Consider the following 27,280-nt stretch of genomic DNA (forward strand, 5'->3'; position numbering starts at 1 on the left):
AGAGCTGCCACCCCTCTGATCCATCCTGGCTCAAAGCCCAGGCGAAGCATAGTGCCCTCTAAGAAACCCCAATCAACTCTATCGTATGCCTTCTCAAAATCGAGAAGCATCACGACCAAGTCCTCGCCAAGAAATCTAGCTCGGGCCGTCGCCTCCCAGAAAGTAAAGATGTTGTCAAGGATACTGCGCTCCTTGACAAATCCTGTCTGAGTAGCATGAATCAACTCCCCCAGGAAGGGCTGGATCCTCAAACTCAAGGCCTTTGCCAAGACCTTGTAGATAGTATTGAGGATCGTAATAGGCCTCCAATGCCGAATGTCATCTGATACTCCCTCCCCCTTGGGGATAAGATAGATCAAGCCCTCTGAAAAGCTCTGCGGCATCACCCCAGTGTCCAAAACATGCTGAAAGCCCCTGCGGAGGCCTGGCCCCAAAAGGTCCCAATAGCGCATAAAAAAGGCCGGCGTCAATCAATCCTCCCCTGGGCAACTATGTCGCGGCAGGACCCTCAAGGCCTCGGCAAGCTCAATCGCTGACAGAGGCGCACCTAGAACTGTACGCATATGGTCTGTGACCCTCCTCTGCACATGGGCCCACACAGTCTGTCTGCAAACATCTCGATCCTCAGAGGCTGGCTCCGCTGAAAGCAGGTCACTATAAAATGCAGTAGCAATGGCTCTGATCTCCCCGAGCTCAGTAGCTACCGATCCATCCGGTCTACCAAGCTGGCGGACTCCTGCTCGCGCATGACGGGGTCCAGTGATCTCAAAAAACTCTCCAGTCACTCTATCACCAAGCTGCGTCCACTGAGAAGCCTGACGACGATAGTAAAACTCATGTCTCTGCTCCTCTACCTCTCTAACCTCCTGGCGTGCCTGGCTCAGCTGGGACGCCACCCACTCACATGCAGGCTGCTGCTCCTAAAGGCGCTGTAGCGAAGCAAGGCTGCATCTCAACCGTTGCTCCCGCTCGCGAATCTCTCCCAGTCGTGTCAAAGCTGCAGCGTGTAGAAAAGAGCTAAGATCAATGAGTCCCTGGGCACACTGGCCCGCTGCATCCTGGTCAGAGCACTGACTATCATGCCAGATCCTCTCAATGTCCTCAGCGAGACTGGGATCTGTAAGTACCCTCTCTGGGATCCTCAACTGCAAGCTGGGCTCCCGTGTCCCCTCCTCCAATGTCAATATAACTGGCGCATGATCTGAAAATGAGGTGCCAGCGAGAATGCCGACGGAGCCCCCTCGCTCCCCTAACCAGTCGCCCACATAAAAGCGATCAATCCGTGATAGATTAGTCCCTCCCTGCCGGCGATCCGACCGAGAGAAACTAAGACTGTCCTGAGACCGGGAGAAAGCCCCATGCTGCCATGAATCAGTGATCCTCAGTGACATGCAAAACCGGTCCCAAGCTGCAAGCTCCGTGCCGTGCACTGTAACATGACTGCCTCCCACCCTATCTGCCGGGTCCTCAAGCATGTTGAAGTCTCCCCCAACACACCAATGTGCGGCCTCTGGCAATGCATCTGTAACCTGAGTCCAGAACTCTGCTCTGGCACTAGCATGATTGGGCGCATAGATGTTGAGCACACCCAATAGCTCATCATGCATCCTCAGAATGACATACTGTGCTCTACCAGGCACAATGATCCCTCGATCCACAATGGCCTGCCGCCATACATCTGCAATAACCATGCATACTCCTCCCTGTCCACCCAAAGGACCAAACCCTGCAGACCAAAAAGTGTCCCATCTACCAGGCATAACCGAACCATATCTCCGGATCCTGCTCTCACCCAAATGGTGCTCCTGCATCATCAAAATGTCAATACTGCCACCAACCAGGCATCTCTGAAGCTCCTGCCTCAAGCAACCTCGAGATAGCGTATAAAGTGTGCTCCGCCAAGGCTCTAGATTTCCACCTCCACTCTAATCTCCACATATCTCTCTACAAGGTCACAGACACCATGTCATCATCATTAGATTCCAAGGACTCTCCTAAACACTCATGGACTCAAAGAGGTTCCCCTTGAAAGAGGAATGCCCTTCTCCCCTTACCTAGAGCACATGATATCTCACGGCTAAGAAAGGAGGCTCTAACAATTATACATGGCTAATCAAGGAGCCTTTAGCTATACATGGTGATGCACTCCACAATTCAAAATGACCAAAAGATTCCCATTTTCACTTTCTATCATACAATGTCATACCAAGATGATGTTAGTAGGCTATGGAGAAGCCAGGACTTGGTGGCATGATTAGTTTGCCACCTTGGGGACCAAACCTGGCATGAGGCCTCGAGGAAGCCACATTTAGATGTAGCTAGGAGGATACTCATGTACATAAAGTCCATAATACTTTATGGAGTTCTCTATGAAACTGGAATACAGGTACAAGTACACATAGATGTAGATTGATAGTGTCTCAAACAATTCCATGAGATAAAGTGCTGAGAGCGAGCTCTAGAGTCCACTCCCGGTCACAAGGTCCACATAGAGGGAACGAGAAGGCCACCGCTAAGTCTAGTGCCTCCTCCCCGCGGGCCGGAGGTATCACTACATGAACTCGAATGGGTGCTGGCTCATGGGGGCCCTCTGCTCCAAAAAGCCGTGTGAAGGTATAATCAAAAGCCTCCGAGCGCTGTCTAATGCCAAGGCGACTCAGCCGACTGCGGATAGATGAAATCCCTGAGGCCCTAATCGGCATAGGTCTCCTCTGTGATGCTCGAGCGAGGTCAGTGCTCAGCGCTCTCCGGACTGCAGGTGAGCGCCAGGGAACTGCCAGGGCCTCCCGGGAAGGTGAGGCGGGCGGAGGGGGAGGAGGGGGAGGCGAGGGAGGTGGAGAGGGAGCCGCTGCCGAAACCGGAGCGGGAACGGGAGGAGGCGATGGAGGAAGCGAGGCGGTGGGAGGGGACGGGGGTGGGGGGGGGGTGAAGGAGGGGGAGCTGGCATCTCCTAGTCCTCAGTCGCTGCAGGGGTCTCCTCCTGAAGGGGAGCAAAGCTGTTCCTCACGGGAACCCAGTGAGGCTGAGACTGTGGCTGCTGCTGCAGCGGTCTCTGGGCGTGCTGCTGTGGCTGTCTCCCTCGGCGGCGCCCCTGTCCAGGCTGCCACTCCGAGGTCTCTGTGGCCTGAGCAGGTGTCCCGGAGGCAGCCTGCCGAGCTGAATCTGTGGGCGGGCCATCAGTAGCCTGCTGCTGCGGTGAGGGTCGAGGTCTCCTGCGAGGGCAGGTCTTGGCCAGATGACCGACCTGTCTGCAAATGAAGCACTGGTTCGGGAGCCCCGAGAACTCCACTCTCTGATCTATCCACCCCCCCCCTATCCTAGGTAGCTGAATGACCTTAGGAAGGGAGGAGATGTCAGACACCAACACTCTGACCGAAGGTAGCCCAGCTGCTCTGGCCACCACTGAAGCTGCTGAGGGGCCCATCTCTAGTACCGAGCCCACCAATGCTCCGAGCCTGGAGAGGAGCGGAAGATACTCCCGGCGGAGACTAGGGAAACAAACTGTAACATGGAAGAGGCGCTCTCCCTGCTCCGTCGCTGCTGGGTCAAATCCATGCTGCCAAGGTCTGAAGAAAGCCCGAGCACCCCTGATGTCCAGGGGACTCATGGCAAGGACCTTGGCAACGCTCTGGGCGGCCTCGAACTCGATCTGATAATGTCCCCGGCCCAGAAGCTGTACATCCAGGATCTTGCCCACATATGCAAGAAGGCGGGCCTGAAGAAGATCCCTGATCTCCCCTCTGCTGGGGCGAGTGCCGACTATACGGCAGATGGTGGAATGAGCCTGGAGGCGTTCCACCTCTGCGGTGAGGCTCGCTTCCTCTTCCGGCGAAAGAGAAAGCCTGATGGGGGTGACCTCAGGGGCGGGCGAGGGGGCTGCGGATGAGTCCCTCTGAGGCAGGGCGGGAGGAGCCTCCATCAGAGTCTGAAGCTGCGGCGAAGGCGAGGCGAAGGCGGGAACCTGCTGGAACCGAACTGCACACAGAGAGGCGGGAAACAGAGCGAAGAAGAAAAAACAAAACCCCAAGGGGGGGCGGAAGCAAGAAGGAGGGGGGGGTGGGAGAAGGCGAAGGAGAAAAAAAAGAAAAAAAACCCTAAAAAAGGGGGAAGGCGGGGGCTGCGCGCAAGAGGGAAGGGACGAAGCGAGCAGGCGGAAGGGGGGGGATGAGGCGCAGCAGAGGGGAGGGGGCGCGAAGACAAGGGGGAGGCGCAAGGAGAGGAAGCGAGGCGAAACAGAAAAAAAGGCAGGGGGGGGGGGGCGCAGTAGCGGAAGCAGGCGGGGGGGGGGGGGCTAAAAAAACCGGCGGCGGGCAATGCAGGGAAGGCGGAGGGGGGAAGTAGCGATGGGAAGGTGGGGGGGCGAGCAGGCAGGGGGGGGGGGGGGCGAGCAGGCGCTATGCAGAACCGCGAGCAGGGAGAGGGGAGGCGGGAGCTTCAGCGAGCATGTGTCTCTGTCCTTCAGAAGACTCTTAAGGGTCTTCCAAGCAAGAACTACGTATGCACATCTCTCCCATGCTGACCATTGCATATAACGAGATGCACCAAGTGGCCGACCAACCTCATCCCTAATGAGCTCGTTCCACATAATAGGTTGTCGGTCAGCCTCGTCCAAAGACCTAGGAAGCCTTTGTCGCAAAAAATATCTCATGCTTCTCCATGCTGTGACAATGGGTGCAATAAGAGGGGAAGATGGTGCCCTAATATCAGCCTTTGTGAACAAAAAACTTGTGCTAGGCATCCAGTCTCTCCCGACTTTGGGTGTACATCTGGAAATTTGAGACAAGAAAAAATCCTTCCAAGGCTCAGTGCCTGGTAGGAAACCTTTGACCAAAAGTTTGCAAAGCAACGCCCTACACTGAATATCCGGATCGATAATATTCAAGCTCCACTCTCTTTTGGGCTAAATAACTCTAAGCTTGGGGAGGAGTGTCTGAGGTGCCATCCAAGCCCCACCCCAGAGAAAATTGCAGATCAATCTCCGCAATTGGCCAATGCACGCACGAGAGAAGCACCAACAAGAGGTAATAACCCAAGCTGACGCAAGCAAAACCTCATTAGCCACCAAAGCTCTGGAGGCTAAATCTAATCTGCTGGAGCTCCAATGGAGGAGCTTCTTCCAGATACTCATAAGTACCATGGCAAACTGCTGTGCAAGAGAAATATTAATCCCAACTTGGCATCCCAAATATCTAGCTGTGCATCCTCTACTGATCCAAGTAAAACCATCCTCTGCACCCCAATCAATTCTCGGTGAATCACTAAATCAAAAACCATCTTTTCTTGCTGGGAAACTGTCAAGTGCGCAAAGTCTAGTCAGTAGCCTCTTGCCATTTTTTTGCTTGATTTTGAAAAAGCTTATGATAGAGTGGATTGAAATTTTTTGGAGGGCACTATGGCACACGTGGGGTTTTCCCAAAACTGGATAAGAGGTGTGTCTTGCCTATACAAGGAGGCTCATAGCACTGTTTTAGCCTGTGGTTGGGGGGCGCGGTGAGGGTTTTCAGATTTCCCGTTCAGTGAGGCAGGGCTATCCCCTCGCCCCTTTACTGTACCTCATTGTAGCTGAAGCTATGAGCAGGTTTCTTCGGGCTGCCCTTGGTGTTGTGGATCTCAGGCTGCCTTTATGTACGGAGGAAGAGTTTTTGGACTCTGAGTTAGCAGATGATACGGCGTTGTTCCTTGAGGCTTCACATGCTTGTTTATGTGCTTTCCGGACAGCCTTGGAGGCCTTTTGTTTGGCAGCACGAACTACCATCAATTGGCATAAGTCAGTCGGTTTTTGGATCGGTGATTCTCCTCTTGCAGATTGGGGTGCAGATGTAGGTTTTACTTGGATTGAGAAAGGATGCTCTACCAGATACCTTGGTTGTCAGGTGGACGTTGACATCTCCCCTGCACAACAGTTTTTGCTCCAGTGCTCTTAAGCATTAAAAGCAAACTTCATCACTGGAGTAGGAGGAAGCTCGACTTGGCCCCTAGAGCTTTGGTCGTTAACCAAGCTTTGCTAGCCACAACTTGGTTTATCGCTTTGTGTTGGATTTTTCATAAGGGCTGCATTGGCCAGCTTCGTCGCCTTATTCGGAACTTTCTTTGGTCAGGGCTTGATGGAAATGCACACACCAAGGCTAGAGTTGCTTGGGAAACCATTATCAGGCCTAAGCAGGAAGGGGGATTGAATATCATTGACCCTGAGGTGCAATGTAAGGCTTTACTGTGTAAGCTCGTTATTAGGGGCTTTCTTCCAGGCACTGAGCCCTGCAAGGACTTTCTCATGCAGCAGATCACGAAGTGTGTCCCTGTTCGCGGAGGTGACTAGACACTCAACTCACGCTTTATTTTTTCGGATGCAGTTCACCGCTCCCCTTCATCCCCCCCGGTTAGGTCCCTCCTACCGGCCTGGGAGTGCCTGAGGAGTTTTTTGGTACACATCCCCCCGTGTTCAGCGGAGGAAGTTAACCGGCAGCCCATTCTGTGGAATGACTTGATCTTAGATGTGCATGGTAGGCCTCTTGGGGCTGCTATGCATATTCTTTGGGCTCGCTGGGAGACCCTTTGCCCTACAGTGTTGGCTTGGAAGAGGTTTCAGAGCCTCACCAAGGTACAGAGATTGGATCTCACGCAGTATTTGAGAGGCTCTAGTCGGAGGATTGCACAGATTGATGCAGCCATTCCCAACCATTGGATTATTGGATCTCTCTTGGAAGACCGTCATCATTCTTGGTTTGGGGTTTTTTGTGGAACAGGTGTTCCTCTTCAGGTTATGGGTCTCCCCTTGCCTAGGGAGGATGATGTACCGGTCTTTTTTTCTGTACAGGATGGATGGCAGTTGGAGAGATGTAACGTGCAGGACCTTATTGAGAGCCCCCAGATTCGTCCAGTCAAAGTTGTTGGCAGGTTAGGGAAGCACGTCTTCGTTGACCCCACAGAGAGTGTTAGCCTTTGAAATAAAAATAAATTTCTTTATGCATCTTTCTATGCATAAAATCAAAATTGATGAGAATAACTCTTTTGAAATAAAAACAAATTTCTTTATGCATCTTTCTATGCATAAAATCAAAATTGATGAGAATAATTCTTTTGAAATAAAAATAAATTTCTTTATGCATCTTTCTATGCATAAAATCAAAATTTGATGAAAGTAACGCTTTTATAAAAAAAATCTTTTATGCATAAATTTGGTTTTAATGAAAGCAACACTTTCATAATAAAAAAATTCTTTTATGCATCTATTTATGCATAAGAATCAATTTGATGAAAGTAACACTTTTATAACTATCAGACATTTGCATTGGGACCCCGGTGAGTGTGTGTGGAAGGATGCTTGTAACCCCTTGAAAAGCATGCCTTTTTTCAGTTATACGGTGCAGAATGCCAGACATCTTGAAACTGGCCTCTGATGGAAAACCAGAGTGCGGTAGACTAGCAGTCACCCGTCCACTTGTAGTCTGGATGATAAAACAAAGCAGATTGCAGCTAGAGTGCCCAAATCTGAAAACACAGCGACACCTGTTGGCCCCAAAGCTTGGCGCCCCTTGCGGTATTTCTTTATTCAATTATAATAATATGAATGGCTGAGTACAACACAAAGATCAGCCAAGAGTTTACACCTGTAAGTCCAATCTGACGGCCCACAAATCCTTCTCAGCACAGAGGATCTATGCACACAGATCTGTGTCTCCAAGTAACACACTGTGCCTCCCTCTGATCAGCCAAGATCACTAAGCAGGCCAGCCATGGGCATACATCTGGCATAACTCAAGTGCATGATACATCATCTCAGCTCAAACATACATGTGCTGTCCAAACTCTGTCTCAACCCTTGTCAATCTGCCATACCCCTCCTCTCACAAGGGGCCAGATAACTCCTATCTGCAACAACAGACATCAAGCAGTAGAAAGAGAGATAGATGAACAGAAACGGAGCTTACCAAGTTCAGCTCGTGACACAGCACTGTAGGAAGCAACAGCACCAATCTGTACTTGCAGGCACTTGTATCCACAACCCTGCTTCACACATGTGCTTGTACTTGCCTATACCCTCCTCCTGATGTTCACTCTTATGCTGTCCTTGAAAGTACAGATCTGAAAAACAGCACTGTACTTGATTGTACTTGACTGTACTTGCCTGTACTTGACGGTACGGTCTTTCTGCAGAGAATCAGAAGTAGCCGCCTGCTGGATTTTGCTACTGGTTGCCTGCGCCGTCTGCTACAGTACTGTCCAGCACCTGTACTTGCCCTAGAACTGGCCGTACAGTGTACCTGCAGAAAGTACAGAGCTGTACTTGCAGTCGTACAGCACTGTACAGCCTGTATTCAGCAGTTGCAGGCGCCTGTATCAGTCCCACAGTCCTGCGCTTCTCTGTCCTCAGCAGCACCTGCAGTCGTACAGGGTTGTACGGCTTCTGTACGGCCTGTTTCAGCTCACAGCTTGCAGAAAACAGCAGCTACAGCACAGATACAGCAGCCGCCTCACTTTTCTTCTGCTTTTCCATGCTAGAGTGTCCCTTTTGCTCCACGACTCCCAAAAGGGAAGAGAGAGAGAGAGAAGAGAGAGAAACACTCCAAAAGTGGCCCTCTTCCCCAAAATATTCCCTAGGGCCCCAAACTTTAATAAGTCCCTAGGGCCACTAAGGCCTAGGGGCAAACTTTAATAAACATTAAAGTTTAATGTTTCTAGTTCCCCCCTTCACACCTAGGGATGTCCACACATCTTAAACTCTATCCGGGCACCCCCCATGTGAATCATAAAATATTCTGACTCTGCAACCACCATGCCCACACTTGTACTGTTCCATTTTCACAGGGCCATGGCATACCCCCCTCTTGAAAAATGGCAAGCGTCCTCGATTGCATTCTGGTGATGCATCAAAATATCCAAAGTGAAATATACAATATGGCAAGATCAGCGTCCCAGTCTCTCTAAGCCATATACATGTATCAATATTCACTGCAAACCAATGGCATAGTAATAGTCCAAGTTGTATACCACTGTGAACCATACATATCCACAAAAATCTCATGTGACTAGTACACATATATCATAGAAGTCCCATAAACAGATGTACTGTCAGCCTCAGTACCTTCGGGTGAGATAAAAATCTGCACCAAGCGACCTCTAGATGTCATCTGAGCCTGTCTGTATCAAGGGAGTGGAGGTGCTACCCCCCTCTTGAGCATCAGGTAATGCTCCAGACCCATGCTCTGCTGAACCTGAATGAGCCACCATAAGAGTCGGCTCTAACTCAAAGGCATAGAGATAAAGCTGCAAAACCTGAGGTGAATCTGTTAAGTCACCTTCCTCCATCCACTTCGCATCCATCGGTGAATAGTTCTTGAACTTCACAAGATAGCGACGGGAAACTTTACCTCGTACCTTCCTTTCTTTATGTGCCAGTATCTGCTCTGGAATCAGAACCTCATCAAGTTCCTCAACTTCCGGCTGAGCCTCATCTGATACATCCTCAGGCACATCCCCACGAAAAGGTCTAAGAAGACTCACGTGAAAAGCATTGTGAATCCTCCAGTGATCTGGTAACTTCAAACGATAGGTTACCTCACCAATCTTTTCCAAAACCTGAAAAGGCCCATAATATCGCATGCTCAACTTAGGGAATAAGCGCTCTTTACCCTTCATCTTCTTGAGTCTAGCCTTTTCAAAGCGCAAAAGAACCCAATCACCCAATGCAAACTGTAAATCACGTCTGTGACGGTCTGCGGCTTTCTTTTGCTTCTGCTGAGTTTTCTGGAGTGCCAACTTAACTCTCCGATAAGCTTCATCCAAGCTCTCCACATACTGATCAGCCTCAAAGATCTTATCCTTTGTATGCAAAATGGGTGGAACCTTCTTCCCTCCTTCCACAATCTCAAAAGGCGCCTTGCCTGTCGAGCTATGTACAGTGTTGTTATATGCAAACTCCACCAAAGGAAGATACTTTTCCCATTGTTGCTTGTGCTCTGACACATAACACTTTAAAAGATGTAACACTGTAGAGTTAGCCTCTTCTGATTGACCATCTGTCTGTGGATGAAATGACGATGAAAACTTGAGAGTTGTACCCATGTTGTCAAACAACCCTCTCCAAAACAAACTCGTCATCCGTGGATCACGGTCACTAATGATAGACGTAGGCAAGCCATGATACTTGAAGATGTTCACTATGAACAACTTCACCATATGATCCACTTTAATTGTCTTCCTCACGGGAATGAAATGTGCCTCCTTACTGAACCTGCATATGATAGTCTAGATGCCATCATTTCCCGTTTGTGTCCGTGGAAGATCAAATACAAAATCCATGGCAATGCTCTCCCAAGGTCTATCCGGAATAGGTAAAGGCTGTAATAACCCTGGTGTCTTCTGACGGTCAAACTTTACCTTCTGACATACGATGCATTGCCTCACAAAGGCATCAACATCTCTTCTCAAGGTTGGCCGATAAAAGAAAGTCTCCACTGCTTTGACCGTGGCGTCAATACCTCTATGACCTGCATACGATGAAGCATGACTTTCAATCATAACCTTGAGTCGCAATGGCCTGGTAACACACAGTCTGCCATGCATCAATAAAAACCCATCTCTGAGAGTATAGTGCTCATGCCACTGACCCTCAGACATCTGACCATACAACCTTTCAAAATCCTCATCATGGGCATACTGCTCTTTCATTTCATCAAGCTCATGATGATAAGCAAGTGAAACTGCAGAGACCTGTGGCTTGCGTGACAAAGCATCTGCCACTACATTCTTTTTGCCTTCCACGTGCACAATCTGGAAGTGAAACATTGACAAAAAGTTTGCCCAACGCATATGCTTCTCTGAAAGCTTAGTCTGCGTGAGGAAATAACGCAAGGTTTGTAAATGCTTCTCAGCATCTTGCAAAACTCTACTCTCATAGGCTATCACATGTCCCTCTTGCATGAGAACTGCACCAATGCTACTTCCACATGCATCACACTGGACAACAAAAGCCTTTCGGAGGTCCGGTAACACCAATACTGGGTCCGAAGTAAGCTTTTCTTTGAGCTTTTTGAATGCTGTAATTTCCCGATCAGCCCATCTAAATGGAGTTGCTTTCTTCGTCAAAGCATGAAGAGGCGAAGCAATTTCAGCAAAGTGCCGTATGTACCGCCTGTAATAGGAACACAATCCTAGAAAGCTGCGTACATCATGCACGGTCCTCAAAGCTGGCCAATTAAGTATTGCTTCCACCTTTGCTGGATCCATACGGACTCCATGACCAGACACAATATGCCCAAGAAATGTATCTCTTGCAAAAAGAACTCACTCTTCTTGCCATTAACAACCAACCTATGGTTTCTGAGTTCTGCAAACACAATGGCCAAATGCCTTCTATGCTCTTCCTCAGTTCGTGAATGCACAATCATATCATCAAAGAATGTGCCCACAAACTCTCTATGAGGCCTGAAAATCCTGTCCATCATTCTGTTAAATGTGGCAGGCGCATTTGTCAAACCAAAGGGCATAACCAAGAACTCATACAACCCAAACGTGGTTCGGAATGCTGTCTTATGCACATCCTCGGGTCTAATGCGTATCTGATGATACCCGCTTTTCAAGTCAATACGACTAAAAACTGTGGAGCCCTGTAAGCGGTCCAAAATGTCATCGATCCTCGGTATGGGGAATCGATTCTTTATGGTATTCTTATTCAGCGCCCTGTAATCTATACACATGCGCCAAGAACCATCCTTCTTCTGCACTAAGAGCACAGGTGAGCAAAAGGGTGATGAGCTAGGCTGTATCAACCCTTTATTCAAAAGCTCCTGCACCTGACTCATAATCTCTTCCTGTTGGGCTGCACTAACATGGTACAGCGGTCTATTCGGTGGAGTACTACCAGGGATCAGATCTATGGCATGATCTTTTGGCCTCTCAAGAGGTAATTCTCCTGGCAATGACTCGGAAAAACAGTCTTGAAACCCACTTAAGAAATCAGTCCTGTCCTTATCTAACATAGACAAATTAGACTTAGACTCATCATCCTGTGCATCCTTTACATAAATCAAGTACGCGGAAAGATGCTTTTTCATTACTGATGAAATCGCCGAAGCGGATACAATAGGAACAGATTCCCCTTTGAGTTTTACATCCAATACATGCTCTTTCCCTCTATGAGTCAGAGTAATTTTCCTCTTGTAAGTATCCACCACCGCATGTACCCTGTGGCACCATGGCATCCCCAACAAAACATCATAGCCGTCCAAAGGCATGATGAAGAACTCCTCGCTGTCCACATAACCCTGTAAATGAAGCCGAAGCTTCCCAATGATAGGAGTAACGGGTTCTGCATACCCTGGACAAGCCATATTTGCCTCATGTAACGGCCCCATCTCCTCTGCACGAATCCCCAATCGGCCAGCCAAATCTGGTGAAATGAAGTTGGCTCTAGCACCTGTGTCAAAGAAGATCAAAGCATTCTGATCTCTCACTTTGCCCATGCCCTGCACAACTCTGTAGCTTCACCACCTAGCTGCTCCCCCACAAGATCAGGAACTAAGCCTGAAGGCTTTGGTTTCTTTGGCTTGGGCTCTCCTTTATTGTTAGGGTCCTTTTTGGACGTTCTTTTGGGACAATTGAATGACATATGCCCCTCTTCAGTACAGTAAAAACACTTTTGAGCATCTCTCAAAGCTTGTCTTTCCTCAGAAGTCCTCTTGGGCATTGGCAACTTCTTATACTTTGTCTCTGAAGACCCTTTAGTATCACGAGAAGCATGCCCAAATTTTTCAGCTTTCTTGCTCAATTTCTTACTGCCTTTAAACCCAGATGAACCACCTGTGAGTAATGCATTAGCTGTCATAGCATTTTCAATCATCTGTGACATGTTCGTTACTCTTGTCTTTATACAATAATCTCGTACCTCCTTGGGCAGCCCACAACAATACTTCTCTACCTGCTCAGATAATGGCACGGCACGATAAGAAGTCACTGGGAGTAGAGCTTCCCAAAACTTCTTGTTATAATCCTCCAAACTATCACACTTTGAAGCATCCAGCTTGTGCCATGCGGTCATAACATCCACCTCAAATGTGATGTGAGCCATACGGAAGAGAAAACCTGTTTGAATTGGACCCATGTGGTGGGTGCTATGCCCTGCAAAAGAAGAGTAGACCACCACTGCAAAGCATTGCCCTTGAGAAAAGTGGCAGCTTTCCTCACCTTAGAGGACTCTGTGTAATTCCCACCAGAAAAAGCAGCATCAAACTGCTGTAAAAAGGTAAGTGCCTTCAATTTATCCTTGGCCCCACTGAAAGTGTCAAACTTCACTGCAGCTCCCCCTTCCTTGTAATCCTTCGCCTTTCCCATAGGCGTTAGATTGTCATATGGAAGCGGCTTCGCAAGATTGCTGCCCCCAACATTCATACCCATCATTGGGTCAACATTTCCCATTCCCACACCAGGCATACCATACATTCCAGCCATGTTTCCATACATTCCATTATGCATACCTGGCTGCATACCACCAAACATATTGCCTTGCATCCCACGTTGCATGCCTGCAAACATATTTCCTTGCATACCGGACTGCATACCACCATACATATTCCCTTGCATGCCAGGCTGAAAATTGGCTCCAAAAGGCCCATACATACCCATGCCTCCCTGAGGATAACCCCCAGTCATGGATTGGAACACCGAGCCACCACCAAAATAACCTGGATGCATATTCTGCTGAGGAATAGGTGGCTGTCCATAGAAGGAACTCTGAGAGTTTGCACCATAAGCATGCTGCATATCCGGAAACTGGCCAAAAGATGGTTCCTGTGGGATGGCACCACTATGACCCTGAGGAAGATTCTTTCAACGAACCTTCTTCTTCTTTTTCTGGGGCTCTGTGCGGGGCTCTATGCGAGATCTCATAAATTCAGCAAATCTCTCACTCTATGTGAGCTGCATAAAAGTATCCATAACACTAGCCAAGCGATCTTTGAACCGAGCATCATCATCCTCTTTACCATGCACATCTTCTGGCTGTGTTACATCCTCATAAGGCTCAACATCTGCAGCCTGTTCTCCTGCAAAAATATCCTCAGATACATCTCTTTCAGGAGAAGTCTCTTGCTCTTCTTCTTCATGATAGAAGTACTCATCCTCTGTATCAGACATGATTGCTGAATTTTCAGCGATGGCTTTCTTCAAAGCAACAACGAGCTCACCCCCTTCAGAAAGTTGATGATTGGTCCCGGCGACGGAACCTTGAAACCGGCCTCTGATGGAAAACCAGAGTGCGGTAGACTAGCAGTCACCCGTCCACTTGTAGTCTGGATGATAAAACAGAGCAGATTGGAGCTAGAGTGCCCAAATCTGAAAACACAGCGACACTTGTTGGCCCCAAAGCTTGGCGCCCCTTGCGGTATTTCTTTATTCAATTATAATAATATGAATGGCTGAGTACAACACAAAGATCAGCCAAGAGTTTACACCTGTAAGTCCAATCTGACGGCCCACAAATCCTTCTCAGCACAGAGGATCTATGCACACAGATCTGTGTCTCCAAGTAACACATTGTGCCTCCCTCTGATCAGCCAAGATCACTAAGCAGGCCAGCCATGGGCATACATCTGGCATAACTCAAGTGCATGATACATCATCTCAGCTCAAACATACATGTGCTGTCCAAACTCTGTCTCAACCCTTGTCAATCTGCCATACCCCTCCTCTCACAAGGGGCCAGATAACTCCTATCTGCAACAGACATCAAGCAGTAGAAAGAGAGATAGATGAACAGAAACGGAGCTTACCAAGTTCAGCTCGTGACACAGCACTGTAGGAAGCAACAGCACCAATCTGTACTTGCAGGCACTTGTATCCACAACCCTGCTTCACACATGTGCTTGTACTTGCCTGTAACCTCCTCTTGATGTTCACTCTTATGCTGTCCTTGAAAGTACAGATCTGAAAAACAGCACTGTACTTGATTGTACTTGACTATACTTGCCTGTACTTGACAGTACGGTCTTTCTGCAGAGAATCAAAAGTAGCCGCCTGCTGGATTTTGCTACTGGTTGCCTGCGCCGTCTGCTACAGTACTGTCCAGCACCTGTACTTGCCCTAGAACTGGCCGTACAGTGTACCTGCAGAAAGTACAGAGCTGTACTTGCAGTCGTACAGCACTGTACAGCCTGTATTCAGCAGTTGCAGGCGCATGTATCAGTCCCACAGCCCTGCGCTTCTCTGTCCTCAGCAGCACCTGCAGTCGTACAGGGTTGTACGGCTTCTGTACGGCCTGTTTCAGCTCACAGCTTGCAGAAAACAGCAGCTACAGCACAGATACAGCAGCCGCCTCAGTTTTCTTCTGCTTTTCCACGCTAGAGTGTCCCTTTTGCTCCACGACTCCCAAAAGGGAAGAGAGAGAGAGAGAAGAGAGAGAGAAACACTCCAAAAGTGGCCCTCTTCCCCAAAATAATCCCTAGGGCCCCAAACTTTAATAAGTCCCTAGGGCCACTAAGGCCTAGGTGCAAACTTTAATAAACATTAAAGTTTAATGTTTCTAGTTCCCCCCTTCACACCTAGGGATGTCTACACATCTTAAACTCTGTCCGGGCACCCCCCATGTGAATCATAAAATATTCTGACTCTGCAACCACCATGCCCACACTTGTACTGTTCCATTTTCACAAGGCCATGACACATCTTATCTTGGTACACATTCAGAGTGTCCCTACTCTTAGACCCCATTGGGAATCTTACGGCATTTCGACTAACATTCAGAGGGTTTTCCGGCGGAGATTGTGGCATTCTTATAGGAAGCCACAGATTTCCTCCTTTATCTGGGTTTCTCTTTATGGTGGTCTGGCCACCAATCAGTGGAGGTCTGTTGTTGGTGCTTGCCGAGCATGCCCTACATGTGCAGGAGCTTCGGAGTCAGTTTACCATTGTTTATGGGAATGCAGGGAACCACAGAGGGTTTGGTAGGCGATTGCACACCTCTTTGGTAGGATTAAGAGGGATGCTATCATTTCTTTTGGTTCTATCATTTGGTTGACACAGTCCGGGCCTCAACTGAGGGCCTCAGCTGAGATTCGAGGGGACTGACAGGAGCTTGGCCATTATGGTTAGGCAAGAAGTTGCTCCGCAGTGTTGTCTTCAGGATTTGCCACTTTCACACTTTGTCCCTCCGGCATAGAGGTTAGACAGTTCTTGGGAGATTATTGCTAGCATCTCAGCCTAGAATATCTGGAGGGCTAGATGCACCGAGGCCATTGAGGGTACTCCCGTTCTTGTTTCTCAGTGTCTTTGCAAGATTTGGAGTGATATTATTCACACCATCATGGCTACCTGGGCCAGAATCCAGGGATCTTCGAGGGCTGCGAAGAGGAAGCGTAGCCAGTTTATGAGAGAGTAGGACATTGGTATCTTTTTCACGTCCTCTCATTCGGGACCCTATTGGCAGCACAGGGCTCCTGATTGGTTGAGATCTCCACCTTTTTTGGTGTGAAATCTCCATTTTCTAAAATTTTTTCATACTTAATATAAGTCTCCTTTTTGGGAGAGAAAAAAATCCTTCCAAGGCTCAATGCCTGGTAGGAAACCTTTGACCACAAGTTTGCAAAGCAACGCCTTGCATTGACTATCCGGATCGATAATATTCAAGCCCCCCTGTCTTTTGGGCTGAATAACTATGAGCCAAGCTACCCTTGCACGAGTGTCTGAGGTGCCATCCAAGCCCGACTAGAGAAAATTGCGGATCAATCTCCGCAATTGGCCAATGCACGCACGAGAGAAGCACCAACAAGAGGCAAGAAACCAAGCTGCGGCAAGGAAAACCTCGTTAGCCACCAAAGCTCTAGAGGCTAAATCTAATCTCCTGGAGCTCCAATGGAGGAGCTTCTTCCGGATACTTATAAATACCGGAGCAAACTGCTGTGTAGGAGAAATATCAATCCCAACTTGGCATCCCAAATATCTAGCAGTGCATCCTCTGCTGATCCAAGTAAAACCAAGCTCTGCACCCCAATCAACTCTCGGTGAATCACTAACCCAAAAACCAAGAGATTTGTGCCAGTTAATGAGTGCCCATGCTGCCAAACAGAACTCCTCTAGTGCTATTCGGAAGGAACATAAGCATATATGTGAAGCCTCCAAAAACAGGGCTGTGTCATCAGCTAACTCAGAGTCAACCAACTCCTCATGACTACGAAGAGGCAACCTCAATCCTGAAATACCAGCAGTGGAGCGGAAAAGATGCTCATGGCCTCTGCAACTATGATATATAATCAAGGGGCTAATGGGCAGCCCTGTCGTACTGAGCGAGAAATCTGAAACTGCTCTCCTCTATCACCACAAGCAAGAACTCTACTGTGGGCATCATGATACATGCATGAAACTCCCTTGATCCATCTCTCAGAGAAGCCCATATGACTAAGAGTACCCTCAAGGTAGTCCCAATCCACTCTATCATAGGCCTTCTCAAAATCCAAGAGCAGAATGGCTAAGGGCTCATTGCTCGCTTTAGCCCATTCGACGGCCTCCCAAAACGAGAAAATGTTATCAAAGATAATCCTGCCGTGTAGGAATCCATTCTGGGTATCATGAATAACATCCTGCAAAATTGGCTGCAACCCGCTGCTCACTGCCTTAGCAAGAATCTTATAGGCAGTCCCAAGTAAGGTGATAGGTCTCCACTGGCCAATCAATGTCTTATCCCCGCTCTTAGGAATAAGATAAACTTCCATACAGCTTCAATCAACACACACGAGATATATACTCACACAACCATCCCTCCTTCATCTTGGCAACATATAGGCTAAGAGCAGCAGCCCAACAGAACAACACAACTGCTGCGCTATCAGCAGCTGCGCCAAACACAACAATCAAAATAACTCACCTCTCAGCTCTGCCGGTTCTATGGCAGCTATACAAATAAGTACACCACTCTGCACTCAGAGGCGGCTACCTCAACAATGTACACACATATAAAAACTCTCTCTGGCATCACCAGACACCAACCGCAGCAACAATATTGCCATCGCCATCACTCTGAGAAAAAGCCACCACTCTGTAGCGATCACGTATATGAGCTGCGATGGCCACGACCATCAGAGCCAACACAGATTTTTTCCATGTGTACTTTCAATTGAGGCTTATGCTTTCAGGATGTATGCGTAGGCTACTGCATATGGTGGAATACCCTCACACTACATCTTCTCAAAGCAACTCGCCCTGCAGAACTTCTCCTCTCTCTCTGCGCTTCCCCCCTTTGATGATCGTGCACGCTCGTCCTTTTACCAGCCGGCCTGAGCAATCAGGTGCTTCCTAATTTTAGCCCACCAAGACCACCGCCTATCATAAGGTCGTTTCCCACTAGTAGCCATACACACTGCTGTAATGAAAAAAAAACTTCAAACCTCAAGCACCTGCTCCCAAAAAAAACCATGCATGTACTAGCCTACTACAAAACCATCCACTCTGTACACCTGCCAGAGCACTCAGGGATTTCAAGCCTTACTACCACTGGAACCATCCCCAGCTAGTTCCTCCGTTGCAAGTTCCAATCCTTTGATTTGGCAATCTCCACAGCATCCTCATAAGATTTGGGCTTTTTTAATTCAACCTTCCAGCGAATGCCCCCCTTCAATCCTGCAACAAAACGATCCTTCTTCATCATGTCGAGAGGCACTTGATCCTCCCCCAAAGCCCTGCACAAGGTCTCCCACAACAAGGAGAATTTCTTTACATAATCATCAATTGGCTCCAATTCGCCCTGTGTCAACCCCTGCACTTCATGCCAGACTCTGTCTAGATCCTCAACCTTCTTGAACCTGTTCAAAAGTGCAATCTTCAATCCATCCTCGGTCATTGAAATGCATGGCCCAGCATCCCTTAACGACTCTTCAAAAGTTCTGAACCATGTCCTCGCATCTCCCTTCAAACATATACTCAACAACCGCAATACCCGTGCCAGTTCATTGATGTGGTTGCTTATGCATGCAACCTCCATCCTTTCAAGAAAATCTGCTACATCTTCATTAGGACCACCAAAAAACTCTGGATACGACATCATTTTGATCCCCAAGCTTCACCTCAAATCCCAAGAAAAAACAAGAAAAACACCTTCCCTGAAACCTTCAACCCCTGGGGCATACACCCTTGTAGGCAAAGAAAAACACTTGGCTCTCCTCAGTGGGGGCACCAAAAAGCTGTGGAGTGGAAAAAAAAGAAAGGAAACAGGCCTCTATAGCTTCCCACTCCCCCAACCTTGGAATCACTAGCACAAAACAAGGGCACCATAGTACACCCAGCAAACACATATGCTCTCACTGTGTGCATGACGAGGTAATCGAAGGCAAGCACAAGGTGCACTGTGAGAGTGTAAATCTGTGGACTACATCACCAAACACGTCAATCAGGCCTTCTCCTTCAAATCAACACACACAAGATACCAACACACAACCATAGCCAGATACATCACCAGTATCATTCATCTTTGAATTCCTAGTCAACACTTCCATACAGCTTCAATCAACACACACGAGATATATACTCATACAACCATCCCTCCTTCATCTTGGCAACATATAGGCTAAGAGCAGCAGCCCAACAGAACAACACAATTGCTGCACTATCAGCAGCTGCGCCAAACACAACAATCAAAATAACTCACCTCTCAACTCTGCCGGTTCTACGGCAGCTATACAAATAAGTACACCACTCTGCACTCAGAGGCGGCTACCTCAACAATGTACACACATATAAAAACTCTCTCTGGCATCACCAGACACCAACCGCAGCAACAATATTGCCATCGTCATCACTCTGAGAAAAAGCCACCACTCTGTAGCGATCACGTATATGAGCTGCGATGGCCACGACCATCATTCCCTGTAGAGCCAACACAGATTTTTTCCATGTGTACTTTCAATTGAGGCTTATGCTTTCAGGATGTATGCGTAGGCTACTGCATATGGTGGAATACCCTCACACTACATCTTCTCAAAGCAACTCGCCCTGCAGAACTTCTCCTCTCTCTCTACGCTTCCCCCCTTTGATGATCGTGCACGCTCGTCCTTTTACCAGCCGGCTTGAGCAACCACGTGCTTCCTAATTTTAGCCCACCAAGACCAGCGCCTATCATGAGGTCGTTTCCCACTAGTAGCCATACACACTACTGTAATGAAAAAAAACTTCAAACCTCAAGCACCTGCTCCCAAAAAAAACCATGCATGTACTAGCCTACTACAATACCATCCACTCTGTACACCTGCCAGGGCATTCAGGGCAAAGCTTTTTGGCATGCCATGCATCCCATATGTACACAAGCCCAAAACACTTTTACAAAATTTTGCCTGACACCTGCCATCCCTTACCACAACCCAACGCTGTGTGGTTTGCTGTGGCAAACGAGCAGCTCGAGTCTCGACATGTGTAGAAGGCCTCCGATGGGCAGGACCACGCCGCCTCCTAGCATGGCCCCTCAATTTGGGACAATCTCTAGCAATGTGACCCTGTCGACAACAAATCCGACACTGGTCAGGTCTGCCTGCAATCTCCATCCTTTGGCGGAAATGATATCCGTCAGGTCTCTGAAGCATAACATGAGAATCAGTAATCGATGGATCAGGAACAAGCACAAGGACCCGCGGTACACCATCAAGAGTGGTAGAGGAGATGCAGCATGGAGAGGATCATCCCAGATACTAGGCTTAGTCCAGTGATGATTGTCGATCGTTCAGGGAAGCACTGGTTCATGTGCATCATCTATTCTATCATGCCTGGAGGGAGATTGAGGAGATGCAGCATAAAGATCCCAGATACTAGGCTTAGTCTAGTGATGATTGTTGGTCGTTCGGGGAAGCACTGATTCATTGATCCTTCTCCTCAGATAGTGACTCATGGCTCTTGGTGTTTGTGGCTATATGGTGGCAATCCTATCAGATATCTTCAGTGGGATCCAGGAGAGTGTGAGTGGGTTGATGCCTCCGATCCATTGAAAAGCCTTCCCTTTTTCAGTTTCATGGTCCGGAATGCCAGACTTCTCATCACTCGACAGATGCATAGGATCCCTACTCTCAGGCCTCATTGGGAGAGTTAAGATATCTCTCCAGTGATACACGGCAGATACTGGCATAGGCTTTGGTGTTCATGTAGAAGGAGCCAGATCTCTCTTTTCTTTTGGTTATTTTTACATGGTGGTCTCCCCACCAATCAAAAGAGATTGGTTTTTGATGTAGCACCTGCCTGCCCAAGATGTGCGGCAAATTTTCAGACTATACAGCATTGTTTATTGGGATGCAGCACTGTATAGCATATTTGCGGTTCTATAGCCCAACTTATGGGCAAATTGAGCGGCCACGCCATGCATGTGACTTGGGGGGTAGTTGCTTGGCTTTCCCAATCTGGTTCGTAGCTTTTCTATGAGGATAATGATACAGACTCTTCTATTTTCATTCGTAGATGTATTGCCTAGCATGGTTTATTGTAGGATGTCCCTCACCCCCAGACAGAGGATTGACAACAATTCGGAGATTGTTGCCAGTATTATAGCATAGCAAATTTGGAGAGCTAGATGCACTGAGGCAATTGAGGGTGTCCAGATTTCTAGGTCTCGGTGCATTAGTACTATATGGGGTGATATCATCCATACTCTCATGGCTACATGGGCTCGTATTCAAGGGTCCTCTCGTTCCACGAAGGCAAAGCGTAATGCATTTATGCAGGAGAGGGACCATGGCATTTTCTTTCCTCTAGTCCCAGAGGTCTCTCATGGCATCATGATGCTCCTCAGTGGTTGAAATCCCCTTACATATTGGGGTGATTCTATTCTATTCCGACTTATAGCCATGATTGTTTTATGCTTTTTTCATACTTAATAGAAGTCTCTTTCTCGAAAAAGATAATAATAATAGAATAAAAATCAAAGAAAGCAACAAGAGCTGAAATGCCAAATCGGATCCCAAAACAAATAATGTCCAGCTCTCATATCACCCTAAAATATCCCGCATAGAGAGAAAAAAAGAAAGAAAGAAAGATTTTATTAACGTCTTCCAAAAGACCGAACTCGGCCTATGAGACAAATCGGTGTACTTATGTGGGGTATCCTCTGTCATCCCAACAAAATGAAAAAGTACTGAACTAAAAAGGCTAAATCTGGGTGTGCAATAAGTACAATGAGTGGGGGAGGTGATGGAGCTCTACTACTAGGAGAATGCAAAGCTATATGCATGGAGTATACAATCATGATATCCAACCTAGCTAGCTCCATCCTGTACCACACGGGGGGTATAGAATGGTATACATCAATGAAGGGGGTGTCCACAGCTCCCTGAAGAACATGTCTGGGTCTACTCTGAAGCGAGCTAGTAGCTCCACACCCTCTCTGTGAAAGAAAGAAAGTTGTATTAACGTCTTCAAAAGGCCAAAATGACCTATGAGACCAAAAGGTTACATCATATCCACGAGGTACATAATCGTGGGTACAAAATAGTAATAAAGAAAGGTAACAAAAATCTAGAACTTTAAAATCTGATCTAGGTACATGAGCAGAGAGCTCTCATATCACCCTAATACATCCCTCATGGGCCGCTGTGACATGGTGCTCAAGGTGGTAAAACTGAGCTGGCGTGAGAAGGTCCTACGATGATGGGAGATGATGGCCTAGATCTTCCCGTGGTGGAGTGGCCGTGGGCGAGGGCCATGGGGTCTGGGGCGTCGAGCTTTGCATAAGTTAGTGGCTCTGTCAAGTGTCACACCTTTGGAACGAGCTCCTACAGTAGCCTATGGTTTGGGTATGATGGGTGGATCGGCCCTTGGAGTGCTGGTATGGAAGAAGTCAGTGAGAGCTCTCTGTGCTGGTCCTCGAGCAAGTACAGCTGATCTGGATCTCACTAAGGACTCTCTGTGTCTACGGAGCTCTAGAAGAAAAAGTCCAAGGCATCTCTGATCCGGGAAGTCCATGATCCTGGAAAGTGGTCCGAACCCAGCTCAAAAGAGGCAGTGGAACCTCGCCCGAATCTCATAGTACACGGGGCATCGGCATATGTAATGGTCCTCTGTCTCAGGCTCTGTGTGACAGAGCTGGCATATCCTGTCCTCTGGTGCGGCCGCCCTAGGCCCATATCTGGCAGTCTCCACTATCAGCTGGTGGGACGAGGTGCGGATCTGTCCGATCGCACATCTCACCTCAAAGGATAGCTGTATGTCCATGTAGCGTGGACGGATGATGAACCCATCCTCTGTCAGGCATAGGAGGTGATCTCTATAGAAAGCCATCTTTGTCCCCAATGGACGACTAGGTGAACTCCAAGTCCTCTGGGTATCCCGTTTGACAATGTCCTTCCTAATAACCCTGTTCCGCTCTGTGCAGCTGAGAGCAAATGACGGGGCCTCTATGCTGTACTGGAAGGGGGGGAGTGCCTCCATCTGCATACCATGCATGCCAAACCAAGTGCCTACCTGTGCATACCAACACTCTGTATCTCCCTCAAGTGTCAACTATCTCGAGGACTCCAGGGCTAGCCAGGGGTATCTATCAAGTGGAAGCTCCCATAGCCTATCCCAATATGTCACTGTCTGGAATAGAGCCTCTGTCACTATCGGTGTAGCCCCCATCTCTCCCCGCACAATCTTCTTTTTTTTTTTTTTTAAGAAAGGAGACTTCTATTAAGTATGAAAAAATTTTACAAAATGGAGATTTTACACCAAGAAAGGTGGAGATCTCAACCAATTAGGAGCCCTGTGCTGCCAATAGGGTCCCGAGTGAGAGGACGTGAAAAAGATACCAATGTCCCACTCTCCCATAAACTGGCCGCGCTTCCTCTCCACAGCCCTCGAAGATCCCTAGATTCTGGCACTGATGGTTTACTCCTAATGCGTGAGATCATCACCACTAGGGGCCTCTCCATCGGCTTCCACCCATCATATACCTCCTCTATATCTATCTCGGCCGGCTCTCTCCTCTGTCTCCTCCTATGGTATAAGCTAGGACCCCAGATACAGTAGTGCAAGTGTAACTAGAGTATCAAATAGCCAAAGCTTCGTCCTCGGCTCCTGAAATTGTATCTGTGAGCATTGCCTCTCTAGCGAGCCAAGGGCTGCATATCCCCTCATCAATCTAGCGTGGGCCGCCTTCCGCATCGAGAACTGAGGTCCAACAAAAGTGATCCCAAGGTATACATACGAGGTAACATACTCCACAAGCTCTCCACTGCATGTAAACTGTACTACAGATCTAGTTATCCACTATGATGAGGAGTTAAAGACCATGACCTTAGTCTTTCCAAGGTTCACAGTAAGGTCCCGGTCCTCACAAAAGGCTTGTAATGCATCCAAATGCCTCTGCAGCCCCTCTGGTGAATCAGAAATAAGAACAATATCATCTGCATACAGGAGGATCGCTATCATGACTCCTGCCAAATGTGCTCCTGGTCCTCCCTGTCTGTCTGTGTAATCCGAGATCTCGTCAATGTATAGACCAAATAGAGTAGGAGACAAGGGGCAGCCCTGCTTCACCCCGATAGTGCTGTGTATGATCTCTGAGTCAGCTCCTGGAGCCCGTACTCTGCCTGGGGGATCATTACTCATAGAGTGTAATGATCCCCCACAACATCTCTGCTGGCACTCCCATATCCTGCAGTCTCCTCATCAGTCTAGCCCGTGGAACAGTATCAAAAGCTTTGCGGAAATCCACAAAGCAGCAGTACATCCATTGCCTGTGAGCTCTCCTCTCCTCAATGATCCCCCGTAGTGTAAAGATATGATCTAGTGTGGAGTGCCCTCTCCTAAAGCCTGCCTGCCCCGATGCTCTGAGTCTCTGCTCCTCGCACCATCTACTAAGCTCATGCTCCAAAATCGAACTATAAATCTTGGCCAAGGTGTGACCAATCATAATAGTCCTATAGTTGTTGGGGTCCATGGGGTCACCTGCTTTCAAGATAGGTACAATAGTATTTGATGACCAGCTTATGGGGAAGCCTTCACATAAAGCCTTGTTCAACATGTGAACCAGTAAAGGGGCTAGCGTGTCTCTAGCATGGGAGAAATGCTCGGTTAGGAGTCCATCATGATCCTATGCTCTCCCAGTCTGCATCCTGTCAATAGCATCTCTCACCATGCTGAGGTGAAAGAAGGAAGAGTGTGGGGGACGAGGTTCGGGTTGATGGGGGAGAGGTGGCTACTCAGGGACATGGTAGAGAGAGGTGGCATAGGTGTGCCAGGTGCTGAGTGAAGTAATCGGAGTTGGAAGGCGATGATCTTGGAAGATCCTCCAGGCCTCCTTACAGTCCCTTCCAAGAAATAGCTGGTATAGCTCCTGCTCAAGCCTTGCTAGGTAGGCTCTCTTCTTTCTCCATGTGAGACGTCGAAAGATCACTCGCGCCTGCTGGTGAGTGGTGGATCCTAGTGCCATCTCCCGATGTAGACGGGCTCGGGTATCACGACATTCCTCGTCGTACCAGCTATTCTGTGGGACAATCCCTCCTAGTGATGTAGGGGTGGCTCTAGAGTGTGGGAAGGCGGCTGCAACGGACATATGGAGGGTGGCTGAGAGGTGTGTAGTAAGCTCATCACGTGGGATGTGGGGGTCGAGGTCGGAGAGGATGCGGTAGACGTGATCAGAAAAGATGGAAGAGGTCTCTCTGGTGAAGTGGTATCTCGGACGGTGATGGGGCCAAGCAGGTGGTTGCATGGTGTATTGGCATGTGAAGGAGAAGGCCAGGTATGCATGGTCGGCTGCAACACCGATGGGGCGAGGAGAGATGGTAAACTCCGAAATGAGTGGGATCAAAGAGAGGGATCCCATTAGGTAGTCCACTGTATTAGCTCCACGTCCGAAGGGGTAGGAGGTGAAGGAGTTGGATCTAGGCCATCTAGCCAGGCCATTATAAATGGCTAGCCTATGAGCCCCGCCGAGGGCTAAGAGATACTCTCCATAGTTTGTGCAGGCTGCTGTATCCTGTGATGTCCGCTCCAGATCTGTACCCATCGTGTCAATCTCCTGGTACATGGGATCATCTGTCTCAAAGAAGGGTACCTATGCACCTGCGGTGCGGGCATTGAAGTCTCCAGCCAGGAGGATGTCCCCTAGACTGGAAAAAGAAATGAAATGAAATGATATATTAACGTCTCTAAGAGGCCATAATGGTCTATGAGACCAAGACTGAGAGTACATCTGAAGTTGGTGTCTCATCAAAGAGAACAACCAAACGAAACTGAAAAGTATAATAAACTGATTGTCTTACAGTTATAAGAATTGTAAGTAAGACTCCTAGATGATACTGAGTAGAGAATACTAGAAAATGTATATCAAGTAGATCCATGTATGCTGATCAGTTGAAGTGATGCCCTCTCCTCATATCAAATATCTCCGCCATTGTGCTGTCTAGAATGGAGAGGTCGTAGAAGCAAGGTAGGCGCTTTCGATGTCGAGCAATAATGGCTCTGATTTGGCGATGGTGAGGATGTCGTGGTCGGGATCCTGGTGGGCATGGCCAACAAGTACGACATAAGATGACTGCTCTGTCAGTGGTGACTCCCTAGGAGCGTAGCTGGTGCCCTGATGGCCCGATGGAGGAGGTATCAGGAGGTGTGTAGGCTGGGCTGTTGATGCTAGTGCAGGTGCTGAAGAAATCTGTCAAGATCCTCTGTCTAGGTACATCATGGCTCGGTCTCCTGTCTTCCAAGAAGGTCTCTTTGTATCACCCACGTCTTCAAAAGGCCAAAGTGACCTATGAGACCAAAATATAGTACACGTCTCATGGTGTCTCATAAAAAATAAGACAAAAAGGACTAAAAAAGTCCTAAAACAGTCCTAAATAGCTATGAAAGGAAAATACTCCTACTAAGGTACAACAAAAGTGTATAATATCTTCAGCTAGCATAAGACTGGTGTAATCTGCTCATCTCAGTATCTCTCTCATGGGGTGCTGTAAGATAGAGAAACTAAAGCATTCGTCTCCTGTGGCGGGTGATGATGGCTCTAATCCACCGGTGATGAAGCAGCCATGGACGAGGTCCTAGTAAGCGTGGGCATCTCGCTCGACAAAGTGCTATGGCTCTGTCAAGGGTGACTCCTCCTGAAGGACGTCTATGGCACGTTTGGCTCGCCGAGGGGGTAGTGGAGGTCCTGGAAGTATCTGCCGGGGTGGTCCTGGCCCTGAAAAAATTTGTCATGGCTCCCTGCGGGATGATCCTGGTGTGTTGTCCTGGCTCGTAGAGAGAGAGAGAGAGAGAGAGAGAGAGAGAGAGAGAGAGAGAAACGAAGGAAAGAAAGATGCTATCAACCTCTACGAGGGTTTTTTGGCAGAGATTGTGGCATTCTTAT

General features: G+C 48.2%; 1 protein-coding gene across 5 annotated transcripts in view; it reads right to left on the bottom strand.

Annotated features, from left to right (window-relative positions):
- The window catches only part of LOC147636880 (calcium-transporting ATPase 8, plasma membrane-type-like), a 339,374-nt gene that overhangs the window by 263,809 nt on the left and 48,285 nt on the right, over positions 1-27,280 (bottom strand). The window lies entirely within an intron of this gene.

The sequence above is a fragment of the Cibotium barometz genome, chromosome 7, assembly GCF_041138505.1.
Source record: "Cibotium barometz isolate CiBa-2024 chromosome 7, ASM4113850v1, whole genome shotgun sequence".
In the NCBI taxonomy this organism is placed as follows: Eukaryota; Viridiplantae; Streptophyta; class Polypodiopsida; order Cyatheales; family Cibotiaceae; genus Cibotium; species Cibotium barometz.